At 42.6% G+C, this 7,974-nt stretch overlaps 1 protein-coding gene across 1 annotated transcript in view; it reads right to left on the minus strand.

The window, feature by feature from the left end:
• The window catches only part of fam219b (family with sequence similarity 219 member B), a 15,209-nt gene that overhangs the window by 3,539 nt on the left and 3,696 nt on the right, over positions 1 to 7,974 (minus strand). The gene's annotated exons all lie outside the window — the stretch shown is intronic.

Below are 7,974 nucleotides of genomic sequence, written 5' to 3' on the forward strand. Positions count from 1 at the left end.
ATTGCTTCAATCTCATTGCACAGGTACTGTGTACTTGTGCATATTGACAATAAAGGCATTCTATTCTATTCTAAACTCTGGTGGATTTCTGAGGACTATGGTTAACTGCTCCTCAGATCTCTCCAGGGTAAATCCAGACAGCTAGTTAGACTTATCTGTCCAATCTGAGTTTTCTGTTGCACGACTAAAACAACTGTTGAACGGACACATGTTCCACCAAAACTAGTTCCTTCCTGAGGCTACTTTGCAGCGGCACCGTGGCGCCGCCCAAGACAAAAGTGATTGGCTCAACCCTTGTGTAGAGTCTCTTATCATCTCCTACACTAGGCCAATGCGGTGGGATCAGGGGAGAACTTGCTTGGACGCGTGTTCTGCTTGCCAATAATCAATGTCCACACGTACTGTCTGCATTTTGGTGCTGTGACCCATTTATTTTCCATTTGTCAAATTCCAACCTTAATACGACTGACACGTCTGACATTAAACTGACTCGAAACTGACACGCACTAACACGGTGAAAAGCTGTTTGCTTTCCCGTTTCTCACCACCCTGTGTACCTGAGGCTGATTACCTTTATGCCTTCCCAGGCAAGGCGCCACCCAGTGCTCAAACACAAAACTGCAGAACCCATACATGGTATATAAATGAAACAAAACAAAATGTTGTAATGGCTTCAACACTCCAGCCCCTAATTGTTAAAGGCAGGAGGGCATAAACAATTTAATACAGATATACACAATGGAGCCATAAACCATCCAAAAGAAATCAACACAAAAAAAAAAATCAAAGTGGCTAGTAGTACCCGTTTACTAGAACTTATGTTGCAGCCTCCTGCAGAAGACAAAGTTTGGTCACTGGCCTGTCTAGTATGCTGGTTCTTGTTTGTACTTGTGCAGCACGCACCAGTCCTTTCCTGTCTGGATATGTCTGTAGGACCTTTCCAAGTAACCAGGAACTGCGAGGAGCTGTAGAATCCGCAATAAGTACAATATCTCCAGACATAAGACTTCGTTTCTCCTTAATCCACTTTTGCCGCTCCTGTAACAAGGGTAAGTATTCTCTTATCCAGCGCTTCCAAAACAGGTCAGAGATGTACTGCACTTGTCTCCACCTCCGTTTGATGTAAAGGTCAGCCTTTTCAAACACTCCAGGGGGTAACACTGGTTTTCTTTTCAATGTAAGTAAATGATTGGGTGTAAGAGCCTCCAGATCGTTAGGGTCTTCAGATAACTTGGTGATGGGTCGATCATTTAGAATAGCCTCGACTTCACACAAAACTGTATGGAATCCTTCATCATCCAGAGTTTGCTGATGTAAAACTGATGTAAGAATCCGTCGAACCATCCTTATTATACGTTCCCACACACCTCCTTGATGAGAAGCTGTTGGTGTGTTGAAGCTCCACTTTATCCCTTCTTGTAGAAAGGCCTTTTGTATTTTCTGATGATTTAAAACAGCAAGAGCTTCTCTCAGCTCCCTTTCAGCACCAATGAAGTTAGTTCCATTGTCGGAACGTAGATTAGAAACTTGTCCTCTTCTACAAACAAACCTGCGCACTGCATTGATACATGAGTCAGTATCCAAAGAGTAAGCAACTTCCAAGTGTACTGCTCTACACGCCATACAAGTAAAAATGACTCCATAGCGCTTTTCTAGGCTACGTCCCCTCTTGACCTCAATCGGTCCAAAATAGTCAACCCCCACATTGGTGAATGGGGGAAGATCTGGAATAAGTCTCTCTTTGGGTAAGTTGGCCATTTTCTGCTCACCCAGTTTCCCTCTATGGCGCCTACAGAAGCCACATTTGGACAGGATTTTTCTTGTTGCTGCATTGGCACTGGTAATCCAGTATTTGCACCTTAATTTGGAGAGCACATGGTTTCTCCCACCATGGCCCACCTGTTCGTGAATGCTCTTTAATATTAAAGAGGACACATGTTGGTCTTTGGATAGGATGATTGGATGTTTTATATCCTCAGGCATAGCAGCCTTACTCAGTCTCCCTCCAACCCTAATCAATCCACCCTCCAAAGTGGGGTCCAATTTGTAGATTGTACTCTCCTTTTTCACTCCATATTTGCCCGATGATAATGCAGCAAACTCCTCTGAAAATCTTTCCTGTTGAGCGAAGCTAATAATGGACATTTCTGCATCTGCAAGATCCTCTAGAGTCAAACTCTGTCCTTCAAATGTAGTTTTAAGGCGCTGCATTTCCTGTTCTGCCTTATTGTCATTGATGTCTGCATTCTTTTGACTGAGTTGTTTTCTTTTTCTGCTCATTTCCAGTAAAGACCTCCTAATTTTCAAGATCCATGCAACTGACCTCTTTAATCTTCTCCAATCAGAAAAGTAGAGAATTAGTTGCTTAGTAGCATTTTTTATGTCTTCAACATTCACTGCATTAACTGTGAGCTCCCTTTTTACCTCTGGGTCGTCAACGGAAATTTCAGAATCTAAGATGCTTACGGGCCAGGCTTCCTCGGGTTCCCACAGAAATTCAGGGCCTTCCATCCATCTTCGGTTTATCAAAAAACTATCTATTGTTAACCCCCTTGAAGCTTCATCTGCAGGATCTGGGTGGTATGACATACCTCCACTGAGACATCGTTGCTTGTGAATAGGGATATCTGTTTGCCACAAAGGTTTGAAATCTCCTATTCTCATTTCTGATATACTTCAGAACTGAAGTACTATCAGTCCAAAACCTGTTTTCAAGAGGAAGCTGTAACTGCTCTAAGCATCGTGTCACGTACTGCGAGAACAGCTGCAGTGAGTTCAAAGTGGAATGGTGACTTGCTTCAATGGAGCCACTCTAGCCTTTCCTAGCAAGAAAGAGACATGGACATTGTTGCGGTAGTTCTGCATTCTAAGATATGTCACTGACCATATCCACTCTCACTGGCATCTGAAAAGTGATGTAATTGGCTGTGATAAGTGTCCAAAAACTGATGGCTTGAGGCATCGATCCACCTAAATGCAATTACCTATCCAGGTCATGCAACCATTTGATCCATTGCTGTTGGAGGCCGAGGGAATGATCACCATCATTACTCATCCTACACAAATCTGCAATATGAACTTTGCTGGAAGTGGGAGTGGTGCAAGAAATCCTAAAGGATCATAAACTGAGCTGACCACAGACAGAATCCACGTCTAGTAGGTGGCTGTTCCTTGAGTGACCCTTGAACTTAAAAACATCGGTTTCAACACACCAATGAAGGCCAAGGGCTCTCTCAACTGGCAAACTGGTCTCGTCCAAATTCAACTCAGCAGAATCTTGATCTCTGCTTTCTGGAATGGATAGCAATACACCACGATTATACTAATCCATTTTGTCAAATGGAAGCCCCCCCTTTGACAAACTGCGTCAGATCCTGGCATTTCCACAGCCTCATCCTCAGACGGCATGCTTTTAAGACAGTCATCCATAAAAGTTCCGATTGACTGTGCTATTACTTCACAGAGAAACTGTTCGATGATCTCTGCAGTCTTTCGTAGAGCGTAACAAGACAGCTAGGAGACGATACTGCCCCGAACAGATGCACAGTCATCCTGTATCCACAAGTTCTATTTAAGTCACCCGGGCCACCACAAGAATCGCAGGAAATCTTGTATATTGGGCTACCTTGTTGGTGGAACATGGATTGAAGTCAGCCATTATGGCCACAGGTTCTTGTCTGAAAGTGTAATGACTCCAACAAAGAAAGGTAAGATAAGGACCTTGTAGAAGCTGACTGTTAAGAGAATGTCCTCTGTATCTGCTCACAGTCAAACACAACACGGAGATGTTTTTTCTTAGGATGGTACACTCCATGGTGTGGAATGTACCATATATTTCCTTCAGAACTTCCAACTGATGTTCTGGCACGCGTTCAGCATACCTTTTTTGATGCATCACTGAGAAAGTTGGTGTATTCCTGATGGTACTTTCACATTCTCTCAAACCTCCTCTTCAATCCAAGAATCGCTGCTTAGCATACAGTGATTGTTTGGCGAGAGACATTTCTTTCTTGAACGGAGTTTGAAGCTGTAATGGCCATTTTGAAGTTGAACTGAATCTTTCATAATTTCCATGAACTTTACGTATCTCTCGACTCCTCTTGTCTCCTGTTGTAGGTCATTAAAATCATGTTTGTAATGATCATTCAGAACTCCTCAGTCTTCTATTGAGATCCTATTAACTGTAGCAGTGTGGCCTCTCTCACACAGCTCATTACTGCATCCTTGAATGGGACCATTAACAACCCACCCCAATAGGGTCCTAATGGCATAAGGTCCATTTCCGTGACTGTTTACGACTTCCCAGGGTTCAAGCATTTTGGAGGCGTTGGTGCCTATCAACAACTCCACGTCCGCTTGGATGCGAGGAACATCAACACCATCCAAGTAGGGCCATTTTGCTAGTTCCTCTTCTTTGATGATGTTGCCTGTTCCTACAGGCATCCTTTTCTGGGTGTAAACTTCTGGTAAGTCGTAGAACCGTTTTCCAGTGAGACTTGCAATCTCTAAACCAGTCAACCTGTAACTGGAAACTGATGAACTTGAGGCCATGGTTCGTAGACTGATTTGAGTTTTCCTTCCATTCATATTCAACTTCATCATCAGGTTTTCTGAGCAAAATGTGGCTGTACTACCTGGATCAAGAAATGCATATGTTTGTATGACTTTGTCGCCTTTACTGGACTTTACCTGAACTGGTAGGATGGATAAAATTCCGTCACTAATCCCAGCCCCTGTATGACCACATGTTTGCATAGGATCAGTGCGCTGTTCACAGATGTTTCCTTTGATGTTTTATGATCTGTGTGTTTGAGCCACCTGCGTGGTTGATGTGAAGGACGCGGGATGGTTTTGGTTGCATATATTGCAAGTCAAGCGCTTATCGCAATCCTTACTCATATGCCAATGCAGAGGCAACCAAAGCAAACTCCTTTTTCCTTTAAAAGGTTTACTTGTCCCTATGCGTTTTCCTTCAATAGTGGACACGTACAGTGGATGACTTGAGAGCAAACACACAAATGTGGGTGTTCTTGCAGATGAACCATTTTGCCACTGAACTGGTTTGTGAGTTATGGATTGTTCAGATGGAAGTGGTTCAATAGTAGCAGTGGTTGCAAAACTGTTTCCTTTAAATCGTGACTTTGTCATCTTGTGCACATTTTTATTCATTGTAACAAGCTGTGTGTTCTGGATATCCCCAAAGATTGGGTCAGACACTATTTTTACTTCATGTTCTATGAATGTGACAATATCCATGAATCTTGCCATGCGATTGAATTTATCCAATATTTCACAAGCAGAAACTCTCCATTTCTCCTTTAACTTATATGGAAGTTTTAGAATCACTGCTCTCATATTCGCCGGCATGTCCAGTTCTCTCATGCAAAGCACATCCTCCATTGCATTACAACATTCCCGCAAAAACAACGCATATGCTTGAAGAGATCCGACGTCCTCCGATTTTACTCCTGGCCAATTGAGGACTTTTTCCATGTATGCTGCGGTGATCTTATGTTCATTGCCAAAGTGTTCTTGCAACAAATGTTTAGCCATAGTATAGCCTCTTTCTGGAGCCATATACTGACAGCTACGAACTAACTCCTTTGGACGTCCTCTTGTGTACTTATCCAGGAAATATAAACAATCCCCTTTGTTGCTGGCATTGCTCTCCACACAATGTTCGAACGCTCGTATAAAAGATTTATACTCCAGAGGATTCCCATCAAAAAATGGTATTTCTCTTGGTGGTAATAAATGAGCAGTCTGTTGTTGTATAAGCAATGTTGATATTTCATTTTGCCTTTGCAGCAAGTCATACAGTGCTGATGTTTCATCCTTTCTTTGCAGTAGTAGTTCAGACTTACTGACATTTGGATTTGTTAATTGCAAGTGAGGGTCCAGAAGAGGTTCACTTAAATGGTTTCCATGCTTTGTTGTTTTAGGATGAATATCCTGACTGGTGTTCTGTGTTGCACTCCAATATGCATGTTGTTGCATTAATGGTTGTTGTTGCATGGGTGGTGGTTGTAGAATGTCCAGAAGGGTAGGTTTATATGCATTTGCTCGTGGATTTAGTGAAGGGAATTTTTCCTTTAACCTTGCTCCTTTTTCATGAATTTGGAAATTGGTGGAAGGGTCCTTTCCTTGTCCTTTTTCAAAATAAGATTCCACTCCATTTGACGTGTGTTTGAGCAATTGGTGACTGGAAGCAGATAATACTGTAATTTAGCAGCAGAAGCGGCCTTCGGTACGAAGTCAGCCTTTCCTTTTCTCCGTAGCTTCTTGTTTGCTCTTCCAAAGCGTGCTTCTCCTTTAAAGCTGCGGCGCGAGTTTCAAGCGCAGCTCTCTCTGCCTCAGCTTGAATGCGTGCTGATGCAATAGAAGATGAACTGCTTTTTGAGCTGGCGCGACTTTTATGACAAGAGTGTTGTGCAGAAACATTCGTTACAACATTAGAGATACTGTCTTCAGGTTTCACTTCACAATCTTCATTTTCAGCAGATTTAGGAATATCTGCATTTGCCAACCATTTGTTTACGTTTTCCATAAACTCAGAAACACCCAACATCTTTGCTTTAAACCAAATCTCATGTTTGTCTTTTTCTGCAGGAGGTAAGAGTTTTCCCAGAGATGTGTGCGTCTCCTTTGCTTCTTTGCACAGAGTTGTGTATTTGTCAAAAGTACAATGCACCTCCGTATTATATTCTCTGTCCTGCATCAACACTTGTATTTGACCTTTTAGAGTAGATGCTCTGTTTAATTTTAACTCTTGTTTTTGAAGCGTTTCCAATTTATCCAATAGTGCTTTTTGTGTTAGTTTGACAGGTCGTTTAATGACAGATTGGGTTTCAGTTTCACCGCTGGCTGCGCCCTCGTCAGCTGTGGTGAACTCATCAGCATTAATACGCTCATTTTGTACCCTTGTTACAGAATCCATAGTCAACCCACATAATCAAAAACACTCCTTAAAATAAACATGCATTTAGATACACCCACAGTTTATTTAAAAACCAATTCTGTTCGTTATCATGTGTGCACACACTTTAAATGTTAATGGCCATGAATTGTATATGGTAGCGCTACCGTTTTACCTTTGTCAATTGGTCTTGCTCCAACTGTCCTCAGCTGTCAATGTTGCCGCACCTGAGTTTCCACTCTGCTCCGCTCCGCGCAACCGCGTCCGGCCGCCCACACTCTCCAATGTGTGGTCCACTGGTGGCTCCGGTTCGGTTCCTTCTCTTTACTGCAAGAGTAGAAGCTGCCGTGGTTTTCCAAACGATCCACCTCGAGACCCAGAAATCCCACGATGGCGATTCTCATGTGCGAAATCCCACGACGGCGTCCTCGGTCAGCTGTTATCATATCCAATGAATGACGATCCTGGCGAGTTCCTTAAGAAGCTTTTCACTTTAATGTAGAGTCTCTTATCATCTCCTACACTAGGCCAATGCGGTGGGATCAGGGGAGAACTTGCTTGGACGCGTGTTCTGCTTGCCAATAATCAATGTCCACACGTACTGTCTGCATTTTGGTGCTGTGACCCATTTATTTTCCATTTGTCAAATTCCAACCTTAATACGACTGACACGTCTGACATTAAACTGACTCGAAACTGACACGCACTAACACGGTGAAAAGCTGTTTGCTTTCCGTTTTCCACACACCTGTGTACTGAGGCTGATACCTTTATGCCTTCCAGGCAAGGCGCCACCAGTGCTCAAACCAAAACTGCAAAAACCCATACATGGTATATAAATGAAACAAAACAAAATGTTGTAATGGCTTCAACACCTTGTATGCTATTCGGGTCAAATTGACCCATTTCAAATTTTTACAAGAAGAAAACTGGTACAAGTTACACTTTTCTACCTGAAAATCAATGGCCTTACCTTATTTTCTGTGATACACATGTATTCCTGACTCAATTTAGAAAATTATTCTGGATATGACACGTGTTTTTTCCATAGTGGATTT

Source organism: Etheostoma spectabile, chromosome 1 (assembly GCF_008692095.1).
Source record: "Etheostoma spectabile isolate EspeVRDwgs_2016 chromosome 1, UIUC_Espe_1.0, whole genome shotgun sequence".
Taxonomy (NCBI): domain Eukaryota; kingdom Metazoa; phylum Chordata; class Actinopteri; order Perciformes; family Percidae; genus Etheostoma; species Etheostoma spectabile.